The sequence below is a fragment of the Aedes aegypti genome, chromosome 1 (genome assembly GCF_002204515.2).
Source record: "Aedes aegypti strain LVP_AGWG chromosome 1, AaegL5.0 Primary Assembly, whole genome shotgun sequence".
Lineage (NCBI taxonomy): Eukaryota > Metazoa > Arthropoda > Insecta > Diptera > Culicidae > Aedes > Aedes aegypti.
The window spans coordinates 9,499,414-9,521,779 of record NC_035107.1 but is presented as its reverse complement, the minus strand read 5'-3'; positions in this window follow the sequence as shown (position 1 = coordinate 9,521,779).

Here is a 22,366-nt window from a genome sequence, read left to right as displayed (position 1 = left end):
TGATGAAATACGATGCAAACAGGATGAAAAGATATCTAAAATGTTTACAAGTATGATAAACCCACTTAAAAGAACGATTATACCAAAAAATTGAAGAGCTATGAGGAAAAAATATGTAAACACAACATTCATCGTCAAGTTTACATAAGTCTTCTATTTTTTTCCCTCGAATTGTCTTCAAAGTCTCATCCCCATTGCCATGTAGCCTACTCAGTTTCCCCAAAGGTGCACTGAAACAGTGATTATTTTAATTCTTCGCAAATAGTTAAATTTCGGAGCGACATTCCACGATCAATACATTTCAGGCAGATGTTGACGTCATAATCACGATATTTCAGTATTACAACTCATTTGTACTTCCAGGAGATGTTTCTATAATATGAGAACACTGATAAATAATTAATTTAAAAAAACACAATCCATTTGATAAAATTTTACGATGTTGCTGCGCACGAAACACAGTTGCTGGATTAAGAAGTTGTCAAAATGCGTTGCATTGTGATTCAATGTACGGAATCCTCAACTAGACTAGTTTGATGTTTCAGAGATGCTGTATTTAGAAAGAATAAACACATCTTAATGAAAAAGAGAACTACCGGCACCGTAAAATGTCAAAAAAGTGGGCTTTCAATTTCATTTACTGTCGTTCTTGCTTGACCCAATCTCACCCCCATTTTTGATGTGTTAGACACCGTACCGAAAAAAATAAAATTTTTGTTGAAAAATCAAATAGATTCCGGAAAATACGTGTGAAGTGTAATGAAAAGACTTTAAACCTTATACTAATATAACGGTAGAGGTTAAAGTACATGCGTGATACTTTGCACAGGAGAAATTTAATGTTGTAAATTTTATCTAATTTCAACATACAAGTTTATTGATAAAGTAAACAAAAACTACTATTTCTTAAAATGTATATTGTGATGAATTATGTGTAATAATATGCTCCCTAACATATGAATTATTAATTTTAGTAATATCACCGTTATTAGCTGAAATAATTCATAAATCATATTTTTCCGTTTTGACCCAATCTCACCCCCCAGACCCATTGTCACCCCCATCGACCCCCATTAATTCTGACAGAGACGTCTAGTCAAATTAGAGGGCAAGTAAGTAATGAGGTTTATTATTCAAATTTAAATCGTCGCTTACTATGATCTAAGGGGGGATTTGAGCGGCAATTTTATGAATACCTAACATTTTTCTATCTTCAAACAGCTTTGTGTTTGGTATCGGTTTGGTAAAAAATATCTGCTGCCTGAAGATCCGATGATACATGGTTCAAGCAAATGGCCCTAGATGCTAATTGTTCCCGTACATAATGGTGTCTTATATCTATGTTCTAGCTCCTTGAAGAGTAGCCCACGTCCTTCTCCGCCAGGTTGATGGCGCTCTTGTTATCATATTTGATCGGTACTGGCATTTCCGCACCATGGAGTTCTTGACGGAATCCTCTCCACCATGTCGCTTCCTGGGTAGCCGAAGAAAGTGCCATGTATTCAGCTTCGGTAGTGGACAGTGCTACGGTGGACTGCCTCTTCGAACTCCACGAAACTGCACCGCCGCTCTGCATGAACACGTACCCAGAGATTGAACGCCGAGTCTCGACATCATTCGCCCAATCCGCATCGCTGTAGCCTTGGAAATCCTGTTCTGGGTCAGCTCAGTACACTAGCTTGTGATCCTTCGTCCCCTTCAAATATCGTAGAATTCGCTTTGCTGCCGTCCAGTGTGCTGACAACACCTCACCGCGTAGCTGATATCCGGCCTAGAGCATTGGGCAACGAATTGCAAACCATCAACTAGCTCCTTGAACGGAATACTGCTCATCTTTTCTCTTTCTTCCGCAGATGCCGGCTTCATCGCTTTGGTCAGCTTCTGATTGACGTCCAAGGCTGTCGCCACAGGGTTTGACTCCTCCATCCGGAACCGTTTCAGAAGCTCCTCGATATAATGCTCCTGATCAATGGCCACCATGCCATTGGATCGCGTAACCCGCAGTCCCTAGATCTGCTTGACCTGCCCCAGGTCCCTCGCGCTACGCCTCGTGGTAGGTTGTGAAACGTTCCGAGTTAATTGCGGAGGAAGCGCAGTGGGTTGCTGCACTACAACTGGAACGGGAACCTCTTCATTCTCTTCGAAGATGGCCACCGGGGATGGCACTGTTGTCGGATCCAGATCATCAATCATCTCGTCATCTTCACGCTTCACATCTTCACTCAGGATAACCACGTCGCGGTTGACGAACACTTGTTTGGTCGCCGGGTCATATACTCTGTAGCCTTTGGAACAGTCGGCGTAGCCAACTAGAATACACGGCCTGGATTTCGGATCCCATTTCTTCCGATTCACTTTCGGGACATAGGCCATCGCACTCGATCCGGACACCCGCAGGTTTGAAACATCTGGCTTCCGTCCGGTGAATTCTTCAATCGGTGTGACTTGCTTGCCTTTTGTCGGCGATCTGTTGATCAAATACACAGCCGTGGACGTCGCTTCAGCCCAAAATCGCTTGTCTAGATCAGAATCGAACAACATGCATCTGGCACGTTCTTCAATCGTCCGATTCATCCGCTCTGATAGCCCGTTCTGCTGCGGATTGTAGGCCACAGATGTCTCATGACGGATGCCGCTTGCCTTCAGGAACTGTTCAAACTTATTACCGACATATTCGGTTCCGTTGTCGGTCCGGAAGCGTTTAATGGACCTACCAGTCTGCTTCTCGACGTATGTCTTGAACTCCACAAATGCGTCAAAAACTTCTCCTTTGGACTTGAGAAAATACACGTGCGTCATACGGCTAGCATCGTCAATGAACGTGACGAAATATTTGCTTCCTCCTATCGATGGCTTCTCCATCGGTCCGCATAGGTCCGAATGAACCAGATCCAGCAGCTCACTCGACCGGTTGCCCGTTGCCTTGAATGGAAGTTTGTGGTGCTTACCTTCAGCACACTGGCCACATGCGGGGATATCCTTCCCACGGACGTCGATACCAGTCACCATTGACGGCAGACGCTTCACGCTGTCCAAGTTGAAATGTCCGTATCGTCTGTGCCACAGCTCAAGGTTCTCTCCAGGTTTTGCAACGCACGCCTTTGGTCGGTCGTATTGCTTCAGCTTGTACAAACCGTCCTCGTCTGTACCGGTTGCGATGGTTTCACCGGTGGATTCGCTGCTAACCTCACAAGAGTCCTCCGAAAAGCTTACACGGAACCCTTTGTTGCATATACGGCTCACTGAAAGCAAGTTGACCGCCAGGTCTGGAACATACAGAACATCAGCATCAGCTACACGTACCTTCAACATCAGCATCAAGTTTGACCCTGCCGACGGCTGGAACGGAAACTTCGGTGGCATTCGCTACAAAGATGCTCTCTGTGACTTCTCCCTTGTCAATCAGCGCCCGCTCAGTCGAACACATGTGCCGACCTGCTCCAGAGTCCAGAATCCAGTCTTCCCCTTCGAGCTTCGGTTTCTTGCACGCTAACAACGCCGTTTGCTTTCCGTGGAATCCTTTTTCGGGCTTCGACTTCGGCTTCGCTTGACATTCGGACGCGTAGTGCCCGAACTTGTCGCACCTGAAGCATTTCACGCTGGACTTATCCTTCTTCTTCTGGACCTTCTTCGGACGAGTGGCCAGCGCACCGACAGCACTACTTGACTTGCGTGGGCTTCGTAGCCGTGCGGTTAGTGTCACCAGGCATTTAGCCGCATCTAGGGAGTGTGGGTTCGATTCCCGCCTCAGGCTGGTAAACTTTTCGTGAGAAATGTTTTCCGACTGTGCCACTGGGCGTTGCATGCTAGTCCGTTGTCTAGAGTGGTGCTTCCTTCAAAGGGCATAAATGCCCACTGGAAGCATTAACGTGTCAGTGTCTTTTTTTAAAATCGGTATCCATGGAAACGTCCTGTAGAATTTTTGATTTTACCATGTCCGCTGTGAGCTTGATCCCTGAGGCGTCGAGCCCCATGATCATTGGCTCGTACTGCTTCGGTAGTCCCATGAGCAGGATCAAAGACAGCCATTCATCGTCCAATACGAAACCGATCTCTTCCAGCTTGTGGCTCGTCGACATGATCTCATCAACGTACTCCTCGACTGACGAGCAATCCTCCAACTCCAGCCTGGTCAATTTCCGCAGCAAACTTATCTTCCTGAACCGTCCACAATCTTGAAACGCTGTTTTCAAGCTGTTCCAGGCTTCCTTTGCTGTCTTGGACCGCTGGACGAGGCTATAGTTATATGGCTCAGTGCTGAGGCATATGGTTGCCAGCGCCCTGTCTGACAAATCCGGATCAACTTGATAACCCTCCGGGTGATCCACCGCGCGCCAGGTGCCCTCGCGGATCATCACCATACGCATCGCAAAGGTCCACGTGACATAGTTCTCCCGTCCTTTAAGTTCAGGCACTGCCGGAAGCGAAATGCTGCTGCTTGCGATTTTCGGTTCACTCACCATCTGCACATGCTGATTCCCATCGTCATGTCCTGCAGCCTGGTTTCCTGAAGGATCCATATTCCCCACGGAACGCCGGATCCGTGGCATCGCTTCTGTTCTTCAGTGGCTTCGAGAAAAAAAATACTTTCGGTCGATAACAACTTCCGTTGCTATGGAAACATGGCCGGGCTCATAACCTGATAGAGACGTCTAGTCAAGTTAGAGGGCAAGTAAGTAATGAGGTTTATTATTCAAATTTAAACCGTCGCTTACTATGATCTAATTAATTCTTAATAGGAAATTTGTATTATTAATTTATTTTTATTTGATAATTGCTAATTTTTAATGATTAAGTGCTAGTTTTTGATTATTTAGTGTTATTTTTGAAACTTTATTGCTTATTTACATTTCTTTATAGTAATGTCGATTGATTCTTACTGCTAGTTTCCAATTTCTTCTTCTTTCTGGCGACAAAGCCTGCTTCTCAGCTTAGTGTTCTTATGAGCACTTCCACAGTTATTAACTGAGAGCTTTCTATGCCAATTGACCATTTTTGCATGTGTATATCGTGTGGCAGGTACGAAGATACTCTATGCCCTGGGAAGTCGAAAAAATTTCCAAACCGAAAAGATCCTCGACCGGAGGGATTCGAACCCACGACCCTCAGCTTGGTCTTGCTGAATAGCTGCGCGTTTATCGCTACGGCTATCTGGGCCCCAATTAATCATTGGTAAAAGTATATTTTTCGATGCTATTTTGATTTTTTTTATTGCAATTATTTGACTATTTTATTGGCTACATTTTGATAACACAAAGAGTATGCCTCTTCCTTAACTGCTCGTTAACTTAGCTGCCGTTTGCAAATCGAAGAGTAGGCCCTGCGCCCTCCCGATGATGGTTGTTACAAATCAGAACGGCCTGCCTGCTTGGATTGCTCCGGCCAAGTCTATGAAAATTGGATCCCCGGGTGGGAGGGTGACGACGACGAATGGGTGGGTGGTTGCAATTTGCCGCAGTATGGCACCTTGTTTTTGTTCCTCGTTATCGTCTGCCGGGGAAATATGGAAGGCTGCCAGAAAAAGGTGTCTGTTTTGTCATCTCTCTCCTCGGGCAACGACGACGACGACGACTATGATGATGATGGTGATAGGAGCTGTTGGCTTAAATTTTCGCTTCGTTTTGGGTTTTTCTGCGGATTTTCTGGAGCCTGATGTTTACTTTTTGTGCTTAAATTGTGTGTGAATATTAATGAGAACATGATGGCGAAAGGGGTGACAGTTGAAAGGGGATGTCATAGTGAGGGCATTATGGTGGGAGAGTTTTAAAAAGTTTCCCGAGCCAATTATTCAAACCGCGTTTTGCTTAATGGCCACTATTTGTTAAATGGCATGTCGGATTAAATTCGTTTTAATAATGTTATTAAATATGAATTTGTTGCTGGGCTGGAGTGAGGTTTTATCTAGCGACAGTTTTAAATCTGGATGGTTTATTTATCTTCTTACTTTGTTATCATCGTTGAGAAAATGGTAAGAGCGGAATATTTTGAAATGAAAATGTATGTTATTTGAGAATCAAGCTAGTTAATTACTCGAACAGCTTGTCCAAAGCTACCGAAACAAAACCCTCAACGACAATTCTTCCATTCAGGAACTTTCGGCAAATTCTGACCGATGCCCATGGAACCGTAACGAACGCGCCGAGTCCGATGAGCCCCCCCTCCGTTTCGGTTGAATTATAATCACCGTTGGTTGGCATTCCTCAGAGTCAATTCATCTTGATTAGTCACCTCGCGCTGCTGAGTTTTTGCTCCCCGAAATTTCTCCATTCTTTACTGTGGAGGATCATCAATGTGTCTTCGTCGCCGGTCGAAACAAAAAAAACAACACAACGTTACAACAATTAGCCCCCGATGAGGATCGATTTCGCGAAAGACTAGAATCTGTCTAGCTAATCCCGACAAGTCTTCCAATCCAACTGGCCGGCACAGCTAAAGCATTTAATCCGCCATAAATCAGTGCTATTTTTCAGCACCGACGACCGACCGGTCGGTAGACGACCCTAAAGAACTGTTCCGAGTGCCCACCAATGAATACATTGTCTTTTCTCTTTCTCTTCCCGGGGTTTGAACAGAGCACAGTGGGATATTTCGCCATTTCGTTTCTCATGAATAGTTCCTTAGTTATCTGCTAATACTACCAATACAAATCTATAATACTGGTCTGGTTTTTCATGTTCATCATAAAACACTTTGCGATCTAGGGTAAATGACGGCTTCGGCACCCTGAGGGTATTTTCGGCAACACTAACTTATCGTCCTTGTTAGAATTTATCTACGGAACAAGGGTTACCTTCAATGTACTCAACATGTTCCTTGAACTATAATCTTCCATATAAATCACATTCTTGACGAAAATATTATATAACATGGGTTTTATTATTAAATGAAATAAATGCTTACGAAATCATCGTCATTCGTGAGCTGCCGAACAGAACAACAGAAGAACAGCTTAGGAAAAACTCACCACTTCGAAAGGTCCAATTCTCCGCTCCAATGCCAATTTTTTCACAAAATCTACGCACCGATCACTTATGCACAATTAAACTTTTGATTGGGCTATACAGCACTCGAAAATACTTAAATTTTTATGCTTCAAATCACAAGTAAAAATTAATGAACTTTGTTTTCCTCGGCAATCACTTTTTATTACTGCACCAGGTTGCCAGAAAACCATATTCAATTGCGGTGTAATTATTATTCACGATTTAAATTCACAGAAAAGATCGAACACAACTAATTAATTTATTGGAATTATGCAACAAAGCATGCATGGGTAATAATTGAGTCTTTTAATGCCTTCCTTATTTGAAGATTGTAGCGCATAAACTTCAAAATACTGAGAAACATATAAAATATACGTCTTTTAATAGGTTAACTATTTTGGCAACACTCCTGTTGTTCTACAGGCAATCAGTGGATGATGTAATTGTGTCAAATCAAAAGTGAGTAGATTTGAAAAGGGTCTATTCTGATTTTCTCATACACTGAGAAGAATATGAACCTTAAAAATTACAGGCAAGGTTTGGATTTTGATCCGAATTAGCTGATCGAACCATATTCGGAGAGTGATATTCAAAAACAAAAAAAATATTAAATCCTGGGACATCGCAATCGGATTTTTTTCAATACACCCCAATCTTTTTTTACGACCGTTATCAAGGGGTCGTAAAAAAAAATCTGGGTTATAATTATGTTTTTGAAAAATGCAACGTCTATATGCGGAAATACTGATCCGGGATATTCGGCAAAGTTGAAGCATGGGTTGAGACCTTTCCAAAATGGCCGTTCAAGTTTTCATATTTTGGTAATAGATGGCAACACTGCTCGATTGTTATCAAAAGAGCCAATTTTATGGGGGTGTGATATGCAAATACCAAAAAATTTCAAAGATGACGATACCGAATGTTGACCAAAGTTGAAGGAAGTGTTGAGTGCTATACAGTCGGCCGAATCACAAATGTTCATGTGGCTGGCAGCACTGTTCAAGAAGAATAAAGAAAAGACCAAAACCATAAAACTTGAGCGGAACAGAAAAATAGAATGCTTAGCAACATAGCAATACTCTTCAACTGTAATCCAGTTTTTCATGAAGGGTTCAAAATTTTGTCGTAGCTGGCAACACTGCTTAAGTGAAATTGCGTCACCGGCAGTACAAGTGTGCATGCAACTTTTGTTTTGCGGATATCTCAGGATCCTGACCACTTAGAAAGATGGCGTCTTTGGCAAAGTTGTTCATTAGCTCAAGCGCTATCATTATTAAAGCTATGAGATTCAAAATTTTGCCACCAGGCGGCGCTAGTGAGCGTAGAATTTTTGTTTTGCGGATATCTCAGGATCCTGACCACTTAGAAAGATGACGTCTTCGGCAAGGTTATTCAGTAGCTCAAGGACTATCATTATTCTGGCCAAGAGATTCGAGATCTGGTCACCAGGCGGCGCTAGTGAGCGTAGAATTTTTTTTTAGCGGATATCTCAGGATCCTGACCACTTAGAAAGATGGCGTCTTCGGCAAAGTTGCTCAAGAGCTCAAGGACTATCATTATTCTGGCCAAGAGATTCGAGATTTGGCCACCAGGCGGCGCTAGAGAGCGTAGAATTTTTGTTTTGCGAATAGCTCAGGATCCTGACCACTTAGCGAGATGGCGTCTTCGGCAAAGTTATTCAGTAGCTCAAGGACTATCATTATCCTGTCCAAGAGATTCGAGATTTGGCCACCAGGCGGCGCTAGTGAGCGTAGAACTTTTGTTTTGCGGATATCTCAGGATCCTGACCACTAAGAAAAATAACGCCTTCGGCGAAGTTGTTCAGAAGCTCAAGCGCTATCATTATAAAAGCTATGCGATTCAAAATTTTGCCAAGGGCTATCATTATTTTTGTCAAAAGGTATAAGGTTTTTCCCACCAGGCAGCGCTAGTAAGCACGATATTTTTTGTTTTGCGGATGTCTCAGGATCCTGGCCACTTAGAAAGATGGCGCCTTCGGCAAAGTTATTCAGAAGCTCAAGCGCTATCATTATAAAAGCTATGCGATTTAAAATTTTGCCTCCTGGCGGCGCTAATGAGCATGAAACTTTTGTTTTGCGGGATCCTGACTACATAGACATGGCGTCTTGGGCAAAGTTGAGCTTCTCAGCAAGTTTATCGAAGACGCCATCTTTCTAGGTAGTCAGGATCCTGATATATCCGCAAAACAAAAGTTTCATGCTCACTTGTGCCGCCTTGTGGCAAAATTTTGAATCTCATAGCTTTTATAATGATAGTCCTTGAGCTACTGAACAACTTTGCAGAAGGCGCCATATTTCTAAGTGGCCAGGATCCTAAGATGACCGCAAAACAAATGTTTCATGCTCACTAGCATCACCTAGTGGTAGAATTCCGCAATTCAGTGATGGTGGTGTTAGCCCTTGAACTACTGAACAATTTTGCTGAACATCATGATCCTCTATTTTGAATAATTTGTAAGATATTGGTCATTTATAATAACAGTCGTTAATTTGAATTTCGGTCGTTAAAAAGTGGTCGTAAAACGAACCGTCGGTAAAAAAACGGTCTTAAAAAGAGGTTGGACTGTAATACTATTCATTCTCTCGGTAATAACTTGGTGATAGAGCGTTCAAGAGCAGCAAACTTTACAGACCAAAACCATATCGAGCCATTCAGCTTGTCAGTGAATAGTTCAATTCACGGTGAAATTCTTGACATTAAAAAAAATGAAAACAACTATTTAAGTACCATCGTTGGGGGTGAGATTTGGCAAAATGCGTAAGTTCTCATTTATTTTTAAATAACTTTCGAAATTTGACTTGATATGTTCGGTTAAATATGAGAATACGTTGCAAATGCTGAACAAATAATTGAAATCTGATTATTTTCCTTTAAAAAGGAATCATTTGAAAATTGGCCCAAACTCACCCCTTCGAGAAGGTGACATTGAGCCAAACTACACTCAGGAAAACGAACTATCGATAAACATAGGAACCCCATATGAAAATTTGACACAAGAAATTGGATTGAAATTCATAAATTTACGTCATGGAACCGAAATTTGAAAACAAAAATAGTTTTCGTGGCAACCTGGAATCAAACCAAGGACCTTGCTTAGTTTTGTAACAAAAACTACCCAAAACATGATTTTTTAAAGAAAAAATCGAATTTCTTTGGATTATTTAAGTTTTTTGCCGAATATTACATGTTTCAAATAAAACTTATGTTTCTAAAGCATTTTGTTTGAATTACAAGTTGAATAGTGTATTTTTTTTAACATGTGCAAATATATCATTGTTTCAAAATTATTTAAAAAATGTTGCCAAGTCCTTTTCAAAGGTTTAACAAATAAGGAAAACCAGTTTCAGCTTTAAGAATATTGTTTAACTGATAAAAATTAAAATGTTGAATAACTTGGTCAAAACAGTAAAATGCGGTGTATGCAAAGTTTGAACACAAGCTTCAAAACCATGCAAAAAGATTTGGAATCGGTTGAGTATTCATGAAGTTATGGTCAAACAAAGATATTTTTTCAGTAAAATAAAAAAAATTGGAGTAAACTACTTTTTATTGAAACTAGTTTTGATTTTACACAAATTTGATGTTCTACAAAGTTTTCAAAAAAAAAAAAAAATTTAAGGTAATGGTGCTGAAATTACCGAAGTTATGGTGACTTCACTGAAGGCCATTTTTTATAACTTGAAAATTCACCTCCAAGACGCTTGCACCTTTAAATTTTAATATTTTTGGCTAGAACTTCTAGGTTTCTCTACTAATATGATTCGAATTCAGAAGAGTACACGAATTTTTGGTTTTGAGAACTTTTGAAAAATAAACCGCACCCTAAATAGACTGTAGCGCATGTGCGAGTAGCAAATAGGAGCATGCATGTAACTCATTCAAACGCAACTCTGAAATTCAAGTAATCCGATAATCGCGTTCCGTGGATTTATCTTGCAGAGCACAATATTATGAATCAATTAACCATGACGTCACGCTGCAACTTTTAGGTTGGATTCGCACCTGCTGCAAGTTTATTACCATGACATAGCAATTTTTAAAGCCGAAATGCTGCCATAGTAAGATTGAATACAAAATTTATTCGATAAAATAAATTAAAATGAAATTATTCAGCGTCCATTTATGACATAACGTTAAAATGTACAATTTTCGACCATTCCCCCTCCGCAACGGTCTTTGCATGAAAAAAAAAATTGTTTTTGAGCCGCAACGTTTGAGCCTACTCAACCTCCCTCTAGAGCGTTACGTAATATGTGGACGGCGCCTTAGTCTGCATAAATTTAGTGGCGTTGTGTATTCAATTTGAATCTCCGCTATTTTATTTCCAACTGCAATTCTTTTCTCAGTGTAGTCTGTATTTTTCTGCATTGGCCCTTTCAACGAGTAGAACATAATGAGTGACGTTTAATTTCAGGAATTGTCAACAAATACGAAATGTTACCAATACATAAACTAGTTTTAGCGCAGTTTTGGATTGCCGAAGTGAACATTTTTGTTGCCGACAATAGTAATTGCATTGCCGATAAAAGAACAAGTGCCTCGTGACTTTGGTGAGGAAAAATAGAAGATTAAGAGAACAAAATAGTGTTTTATGTATAACAATCAATAAACGAAGAGTGCTCAAGTGTAGTTCAGGTGTCTCCTGCTAATTATTGTGCTCCATTGTTGCGTAAAATTGCCTTCTTAAAAGTTCAGCTGCTTAGGCTGTCGACAATACGTAAGTTCCCCTATATCAAATGAAGAAAAACCATCTTGGACAAAATTGTTTAGAAGATCAAGCGCTGACATAGAGTGGTAATTCGGATACGGAATTCCACCATCAGGTGGCGCTAATGTGCATGAATGTTTTGTTAGGCAGATCTCAGGAGCCTGACCACTTAGAAAGATAGAATCTTTGGCAAAGTTATTCAGTAACTCAAGAGCAATCATTATTTGAGCCAAGAACTACGAGATTTTGTCACCAGGCGGCACTAGTGAGCCTGATGGACAGACCCTAAAGAAGGATGTTACTGAAGAAACAAATCCTTTTGAAGCTAGTTTTGTTTGGAATTTTGCAGAAGTTTTAGGGCTATTGTCCCATATGGAGCTAAATCAGGTCCGTCACACTCGGGCTCAGATTGTGTACCACTTCTAGTACTGCATTTGGTCCCTCGGTAGTACAAAAGGTACCCAAGTTTGACAGATCGCAGTACACTTTTCACGGCATTCTAGATTACCTTACGAGCCATAAAATTTTAGGCAACTGCAAGGGACATCGAGGTCTTTAATTTGTCTTTGGCTAAATCATATCAAACAAATTCATGAAAATCTCTTCTTACATCCGTCGGATTCGATTGCTCTCTACAGCAACTTTCTTTATTATGGTTTAAAGAATGAGTTTTCACCCAAGTAGCACGTGAAACATCTTCCAAAGAGATGTTTTCCAAAAATGGTTTCAAGCACGTATCAATAAAAGCATCCGGAACTTATCTGCTTCTTGTTCGGTTGCATATCAATATCAAGGCTCATAAAGTTTCATTTACGTTCCAATGAACATGCATTTCACTCCTTGTTTGACGTTCAACATTTTTGATACGACAAGATTTGCTGCAAATGCCCTTTGCAAATAGCAATGGAGTTAAATTTATCAAGATGTTTTCAGCAACTTTTCAAACAAACTCTTGAAACTTCTCCCAAAATGCCAGTTTTATTGTTATGTCTCAAATTACTTTCATTATAAGCATCCGCAACTTGCATTCAATTTTAGTTCCCATACCCACAACTGAAGAAGATACATCCCAGTTACGAGAAAGTTGCACTCAACTACGTGTATGACAGCTAGAAGTTTGTTTGTTTCAATCCAGTTGCAATATGGTTGAGTTGCACCGTAAGTATCATCTAACAACGAAAACATGGTCCAGCAACAGTTTGTTTGTTTAAAAGGTGTTTCTGCGTGGAAGTTTTTGTGAAAAGTTTAGATTCTTTCAGGCGTGGCCTAATTTCGCCGGTAATGAACTTGTATTCCGAAGGGTGCAGTCAAGTTATAAGCAACAAGCTTTGATTAATGGGCCATGTGGTCGCTTTTATAGTGCATTGGCGAAGCAATTGTTCGAAGAGCTGGTGGAGTAGTGAGTAAAGGAGAAGATTGGTGATCTTGAGGTCGGAAGCTCAATTCTCGTTCATATTTTTGTTTTCGTTTTTTTTTTTCTTTTAAGTATTTTGCAACAAATAAGCAATTTCGATATTACTTATATATGTTGCAAACAGACTCCGCCTCTTGCGCTTATTGCATTGCTATTCAGTGCAATTGTAAGTCATATTTTCAACAATTAATAACTCTGATTAGTTTCAAGAGATAATTTTATTCTTGAGTTGAAACAAACTGTGCTGCTTGGGCACCATTAGATGATAAGTTTGTTTCCATATAAACTTACATTGTGTTTTTTTAAGTACCTCAAATCAAACAGTTGTTCCTAAAAAAAATTCAAAAATCTGACATGAATCTAGATTTCTGTAGGTGCCAAAAGCTTACAAATCGGACTTAGGACAGCTGTGATATAGTGGGTTGAATTTAGCGTTCCAACGTATTTTGAGGCTTCGTCCTCGGTGTGTTAATGAACCCTAAAAGAGCTACATTTATTCATGCGATAAAATTAATTTCGAAACTTTTGTAAACAATTCATTTTCCACAACATGTTTACTGCTATTTAGCTATTTTGGCAATCGTATTCCTAATTTAGTCACTCTTCTAAGAAGTCAACGTGATTGACCAATTTAGGAAGAGAAGTTGAAGATGTGGCTGAAGCGGGTTCTGGTGGTCTATATTGACCATTGCGATTTTCAATGCGAAAACAAGGTTTCTGCTTAGTTTCGATATTTCTCATACATCATATGGATGGAAAAAGGCTTCATTTGACGTGCTTGTGGTACTTTCCATATATTATTTTTTAAATATTATTCCTTAGTCTGGCCAAAATCGGTGCTTCTACCCTACGACTTTTCCCTCAACTTTGCATTCAAGTCCCTGTGCGTTCTGTCTAAGCACATTTATTCACATACACATATACGGCTCCACTTTGCTACATACCACATGAGCCTTCGTTTGGACCGTCAACATTACAATACACATCTTCCAGTTTCAGTATAAAATTCACATAAAAGCCACCATCAAGAGCAATGTGCTTAGCCAAAATCGATCTGCTACGCCTAAAACGCCGCATTTCTATGCATAACAGTCCCACTTTGAATTTCATATCAAAATTCAAATATTTTCGTTAAAACAAATTCTCGAATTTTAAGAATATTATTATAAAGAAATTATTCAAACTGCTCATAACTTTTGTTAATACGGAGAACAAATATGCCAAAATCTTTAATCGCGTTTTTCTCGGTTTCATATTTTGGAACATGGGACAATTGTGCGTATAACGGCAGATAATCATCGCAAAAAAATGAAATATCTGAAAAACACCAAAATAAACCTCTCTGAAATTTTGACATCCGTTTCATCTAGTATTGTTGAATGTTGCCTGAAAATTTTAGCTTGCGATTTTTGCGCTTTTAGGAATTGGAGGTTCAAAAATTGCTCTATTTTAAAAGTTTCTTCGTAATTTCCTAATTTGTATGCGTGGTTTTATTCAAATTTCTCCACTGTGTTCCTTATATTTTTATCAGCAGAAAATGTTATATGACATGGCTCCTAAGAAAAATGTCAAGGGCCTTTTTTATAAATCGAGCAGATTCAGGTGACTTGTCTGTAGACACTGTCGATCAAAGTAAGCGTGCATATTTCAGATGTCACCCATCGACTCCCATAGAGCGGTTCCATTTGGATTCGAATGTCGTTTTACTTTTGTATTTTTTGATTTGGCTGAAATTTGGCATATTTGTCTGATCGGTTTGGTGTCTTCCGCAAAGTTTTAGGTTATTGTTGGAACTATCTGGAAAAAATATACACTGTATATAAAATGTTGTAATTTTTTTTAATTCGAAAATAAAGCTTAAAAATCCATTTTCTCAAAAATCGTGTTTTTGATTATTTTTATTTTCTTATATTTTAAAGTAGACAAAAAATGGATTCTTTTGCACAGTGGGTCAGGCTGGAGAAATCATGGACAAAAAAGTGATGATTTTTTAAAAAAGGTTGATTTTCAATATGGTCTAAATAAACTTTTTGAATGCTTTTCGACCCGATTATATGAAAGTACGCAAAATTTGCAACAAAAAAGGTCCATAAGAAAATTTTGCTAATTGCTACCGTTTCCGAGATACAGCGATTTTAAAATAAAATTTACTGAAAATTCACAACTTTTGGTTGTTTTCGGATGTGTCTTATCGATCGGTGCTACGAGTATACTTGATATTGACTCATTGAAAATATCGATATTCACTTTTTGGATGTATTCAGGGACGTTGGAATCCGTTGTCTCAATCGATGTTGCTGACGTTGCTTCTAATGTCTCCTTACTAGAAACATTCAAGTTGGAGTTCGTTGATTCTATTGAAGTTGCTGACGATGCTTCCAATGACTCCTGACTAGGAATATTCATATCAGAATCCGTTGACTGTATTGATGTTGCTGATGCTGATGCTTCTACAGTTAACTTTCCCTTACTCGATATTCCGTATCTCGATATCGAGTTAGAGAACCATAGTAAAAGTTGGTTTTCATGGCTAACTCGATGGTCCCTTGGAACGCAGTTGCACTGCATTTGTGTTCTGTAACTCGATACCTCCCTAACTCGATGGTCCCTTCAATATCGAGTAAGGGAGAGATGACTGTATTGTTTCCTCTTCCATGCAAACATCTTCCTCTTCACTACTTGATAAGTCATCACTGCTTGATAATGCTGTTCTTTTGGCCAATTGTAAACGACACGAATCGCAAATTTTAAATTGTTTATTAAGCTGATTTTCATCTGCAAATCCTAGTTCAACTAATTTGGCAATATTACTTTCCGTGAGATTTCGGTGACTTTTTGAACACTTTTTTGAAAACACATTTGCACAACCTTTGTTGATGGTGTTCATTTTATACTTCATTGTTCAAAGCTAATTTTTACTTTTCACTTGATTATCACTTGCTTGTTTATCACTTGCTTGTGTCTTTGCTGCATCAGCTCTTTTTTATACCAACATGGGTACTTGAATCAACTATTAGGTACGTTTCTGTCCGACCACAAAAATATACCAACGTGCTGTACTTTAAGAAAACATCAGGTATATTTGTGTGAGACAACTGGGCACGTTACTCCTCTACTCATAAAGCTTTTGTTTTCGAATGGAAATATTTCATTATCTTAAATCGATATAAATGCTTTTCACGTATTGATTGCTTTATATTCGTTATTTGTTAACTTCTAACATTTTGTTCCATATTTTCTTGATAATTACATATTAAAATATCACAATGTTGAATGTTGAAGTTGTGTTTCGTTAAAAACATAAATAAATCATTTTTACAGGGCACATTTTTTATTTCGCCTCATACCATGAAAAATTACAAAATCAATATTTTTTCAACAAAAATTTGCACAATTGTCTCATCGACCTTATTCGTCGCCAAACGCCAGTTTGATTTAAACTGCTGCTCGGTTTTCATGAATTTATTAGATTTCCATCTGACCAAGGTCCAAAACAGAGAGAGTTATGGGCTCTTGGGAGGGTTGTGGTCTTTGGGTACCCCCCAGAAAACCAAAATGTACGTATAACGAAATCACCTGGAGGCTTTTTATGTGCAAAACTTCACTTATAATATGTTGCGAAAAGGCCTTCTACGTACAAAAGTGGAGGCGATATACGTGCCTAAATTATGTGATGAATAATAGCATACAATGCGAGTGTATAAATTTTCTGCCGAACTAACCTGTGATCTTTTGCGACTTAACTTATGATAACAAATGTTGATTTGACAGCTGCTACAAATTGATTCGACTTACTTTGTACGAGTGTACGGGACGAAAATAAATGTGTAAATTAACTTAGAAAAAAAGCGTTTTATGCGGGAAAACTCATCAACCTAACGATTTTATCCACCGTGTTCTGCGGGTTTGATGTAATTTGTATGAATGAACGAGTTATTACATGAACTTTTATGCGACTTCTGGTTGTCTGGGCCAAACCACGTTGATCGAGTCGTACCACTCGATTACCTTTTTCCCAAAGTGCAGCTCGCCTAGTCTGGCCAGAACAGCACAGGTCTATTATGTTGCTAAAGGAATGACAGCAGTCGCTTTTCGAGGCATTCCTAGATTGATGGTTCTCGTAATGATGAGAATGTCACTTTTTAGACCACATGTGCATATGGCATGCCAGACTACGTATTGTTTCGGGAATTTCGATAGTTTGATGTTTTTGGAAATTTCGGCCACCTTTCCTTTTCCTAATGCGGTATCAAACTCCTGTCCTGGAAACTGCTTGTTCCGCATTCATATAAGTTTCGTGCGAGAACTACGGATTCCGTTGCTGCGCAAGCAAAATTTTGACACACTGCCTCTTTGACGTCATTTTGAAAACTGAAGATCAAACTCAAAGATGTAAACTCATCATAGCAACAATTGTATGTGCACCCAACTTTCAAATGCGGCATTCCAGTTATTTTTATGCATTTTCAATAGAAACACATCAATTTGAAGTTGACCAATTTTTGCGCGTACCAGGCTTTAGCGGTGATACTCAGTGATCAGTACCAAACAGAGGTTGTGTATGTATTTCTTTTTTCTACTTCACGATTCATTATTATCTTCCACTAACGATAAACGTCATGCGTACAGTGTGAATGCAGGATGAAATTGTGGCTCGCGCGTCAATGGACCAGTGCACGAGTTCACGAATTTGACGTTTGAGCGGTGCCGAATTCACTCGTTGCCATGGTCACATAAATAACACGGCACCGCTCAAATGTCAGATAGTGAACTCGTGCATCGGTCCATGGTCGTCGAATTTTCCAAAGCCTGCTTTGGACTTCACATTTTCAGGTAAAAGTACTAAGGATTGTGGAATTTACGGCTAAGCAGTCTTGGAATGATTAAAACGAGTTTTGTTTCAACCCAACGTTTCGACACGGGGATTGTGTCTTCCTCAGGGGAGATTAATTTGTCTCCCCTGAGGAAGACACAATCCCCGTGTCGAAACGTTGGGTTGAAACAAAACTCGTTTTAATCATTCCAAGACTGCTTAGCCGTAAATTCCACAATTAAAATATACAGTCGACTGCTCCACAAAAAGTACTAAGGATAAAACATTCACAACATCAAGAGTTGTAAATTTTACTTTTGAGCAAACAAAAATAGGGTAATTTATGGCTTCGGCACCATTCGACTATTGTCTGCAATCATAACTAAAACGCAAAATTCATAATATTCGTCTATCAATACACACCAATGGAAACATTCAAATGATCTTTTGTTCTGTCAACTTCCGAAACTGAACAGACAATTTTGCCAGCGATGTCTTGGTATTGTTATTCGAACAACACGCCGTTCCCATAGACGACGTTAGCCACAACTGCAGTGATGGAAAGTGGCGAACACTTCTTCTGAACTAGAACAAAAACAAAACGAAACGCTCCCGAGCGTCAGAGCGCTGGTTTACTCGCATCTGTCGGCTCCCGAGTAACTGAAGCTAAAAGTGATTCGCGAACGTGTTCGGAGCTGTTTAGAGTCATATTTTGCTTTTGGGAAAAAAGCTGCTTCCTCTCCGAGATTTATGGTTTTCAAGGGCTTTTGACTACAAACTAGTTGTTTACTGTCGATATGATGGTTATACAAATGATTTGTCTGTCAAAACCATAATAAATCACACTTTGCTCGGTTACTCGCAATTAAACGCACCCGAGCTTGTTTTCTACTTCTTTTGACATGTTCTCCCGAGCAGACGGGTGCGGACTTACTCACACCTAGCCAGTTCCCGAGTACACTCGTGAGCTGCTTCGTGATGCGAACTTTTCCAGCACTGGCCACGAGGAAGGACGTTTCAAGTAATACTGTTTCATATGGTATGCCATTCATAGCAAAACAGACCGATATGCCGGTAAACAAATCTATATAAATAAAAATAGAATTGTGTTTGTATGTCACGAAATAACTTACGAACTGGTGTACGGATTTGGATGATTGTTTCTTCGCTTCGTCCGACAAGGGTTCTGACGTGTTTGTGTGTATAAAAATCCAAGGATATTCACCAGGAAAGTCAAAAAAAACTAGAATGAACGGAACTGTCATTTTGTATGGGGTAATTCAAATCGTTTTCCAACAGCCTACTTGATGGCAAGACGAAGTTTGCCGGGACCACTAGTTAAATATAATTATCACGGTCGATACCTTTGTATGCAAAAATCAAAATATGAGGAAGATTATCTCTCTTTGAAGACATTAAATCAATGTCAATGTACCTTTTGAGATTCAAATATTTGTTGACAAAATACATAATTTTTAACAATATCAAAATGATTGCTTCATACTGAAATATTTGTATTAAAATTTATTGGAGTCGGTTTTCCTGAGGGCCACAATCCATTTAAGAAATTTTGTCTACCTCAATTCTAAAAAAGATGAATTCAAGAGTTCAATTATTGTTTAAGGTTATTTAAAGGACCTTGACTTTCAGATAGGCTTGAGTAGAAAATATTCGGTTCAAATCCTGTGAGTTCGAAGGACCTCTTCAGTCATAAAGCTCAAAAAAGGCATTCGCCAAGACCGCTTAACACATTTGGCTTGGCTTTACATATAGTTGACAACATAAATGTGTCGAACATATTCCTTATGGATATAATTGGTCAAGATATTGAACCATGCAGGAATGCTCGCAATCTATTTATTTTGGTTGCATAGAGGCATGCCTTCAAAATTTGTACGGATAATGAGCGGACACCCTGTACGTAAATTCTCCAAGTTGTAAAGCTTCATTTACAAACAAAAAATTGAGTGAAGAACTAGCCAGATGAATTAAAATTAAAACAAATAAAGTCTAAACAAAACAGATAGAAAATAATGCAAGTCTTGTAGCAATTAAGCTTCTCCAAATAAATCTAAAAGTAAAATGCAACCAGAGCAGTAAGTTATTAGAGATCAAATATGCTTGAAAACAAGGACAATTTTTATGACCGGATGGTCAAAGAGGGGTTTCTTGTAAACGTACACTATCTGAAAAGCGCTTCCAGGATTTATATATGGCTCCTTTCCTAATGCTTTCCCTAATGTTCATAAAAGGACGTTTTACCTGTTTTTCAGTTTCAACTCTGCTTTTCTTCGTTATAAGATATCTTTCGTCGAATCACTGCAATACAAATGTAATACAATACAATTAAGTTGAAATTTCTTGATTTCCTGATCCATGATATAAAAAATGATCCAAAATAGTGGTTTCAGCAACTGATACAATTTGTCTGAATAAATTACACATACAAAGTTGTTAATCAACCGAAATTTCAATTCTGAACAGTACAAAATATGCTTATATTTGAAAGTTGTGTGTTCCCCCGGTTGTTTTATTTAATTCAATAGATCGGATTCAACACTGATTAATCCATAACTGTAGAGTAGACTGGCCCTTAAACAAAAAAGTTGTAAAACTCAACGGGGCACCCCCTAGATATGAGCCTTAGGGTAAGAAAAACGCTCTCTCAAAATTTCAACTCAATTGGTTGCTCCACCAGCTGGCGCATTCGATTTGAAGTTTGTATGGGATATTCGTCTCAAATGTATTCAAAATTGATCCTATGTCACTGTTTCGTTCCGTATACTAATTGTTCGCGTTCAAATAAGCCCAGAATGACTAATACACTAGTTGATACCCTAATGAACATAATTGCAGAAGGTTTTATCTGGATTTAATCTCATTTTCATTACTCTTTCAGTTGTTGAAAGTTAGGCTCTGGTCAGCACTCTCGTACAGTCACTTATATGCCTGCGACATGTGCCTCAGCTCGCCCAGCGTCATAGGTGGCTATGATGCGCTTAGTGGCTACCTCCAAGCTATGTTGAAGAAATACAAGCAGTACTGCATGATATACTTCAGATGGTTAAAACACCAACTTTATTAATTTTGATCATGGTACAATCTTCTACAATATTCTTCGCCATTACATCAAGTAGTGTTTTTGACATTCTGGGTCCAATTGAATGCGATCATCAATTTTCCTGAACTAAACAGTAGATGATGTGCTGTTGCTCATATGTTTGAGCTGAAAATCCCATATTAACTTCAATTCAAATGCGCCAGCTCATGGAACGACCAAATGAGCTGAATTTTTCAGAAAGGCTTCCTCTAACCCCAAGAAATAATCGTGGGGGGTGCCCCGTGGAATCATACAACTTTAATTTTCTCCCATACTGAGCTGGGCCAGTCTACTGTAGAGTGATGGTGTGTCAATTATGCTTTTTAGTCCAGAAAATCACGTTACAGTGCAGCTCTTCATATATACAGCAAATATATCCAATTCAGTCAGTTCTTGAATTAAAACTCGAGTGATGCTATTATCAATTCTCACCCATTTTTCATGAATCTGTGCTGTAATGTACACAGTCCACAAAATATAACAGAACGACGCTCAAAATCATACATATTCTATGGATAAAATTAGGCTTAACCTTCCAGTCATCGCGCGGTTTTCGACCGTCAGAACCACCACGCTGCTGTTGTAATCGAAAAGCGAGGTTTTTTCAACAGTGTTGTACAAAATACAACAGCGCGACAACTGCAGTTTCTCGATTGCAAATAGATAGTTGAATACGAAGCGAACGACAGATGGGTCTTTGTGTTCTGATCGCTGCGTAACCGTGTATCATAATCCGAAGCGAAATACTATCGGGATCCCAGTATACATTTACTTGCGGTCATTTTACAGTGGACATAAGGAAGACAAATTAAATAGTTTTTGCTGAGCATATTTTGAAGATTCTTATAATTACTTATCATTAATAAAATCTTGAAAAGTAATAAGGTAATGGACTTAGTGTTTCTCCCAAAGATTTTCAAAATATAATTTTCTACTAGGGGAACTTACGTATTGTCGACAGCCTAAGCAGCTGAACTTTTAAGAAGGCAATTTTACGCAACAATGGAGCACAATAATTAGCAGGAGACACCAGAACTACACTTGAGCACTCTTCGTTTATTGATTGTTATACATAAAACACTATTTTGTTCTCTTAATCTTCTATTTTTCCTCACCAAAGTCACGAGGCACTTGTTCTTTTATCGGCAATGCAATTACTATTGTCGGCAACAAAAATGTTCACTTCGGCAATCCAAAACTGCGCTAAAACTAGTTTATGTATTGGTAACATTTCGTATTTGTTGACAATTCCTGAAATTAAACGTCACTCATTATGTTCTACTCGTTGAAAGGGCCAATGCAGAAAAATACAGACTACACTGAGAAA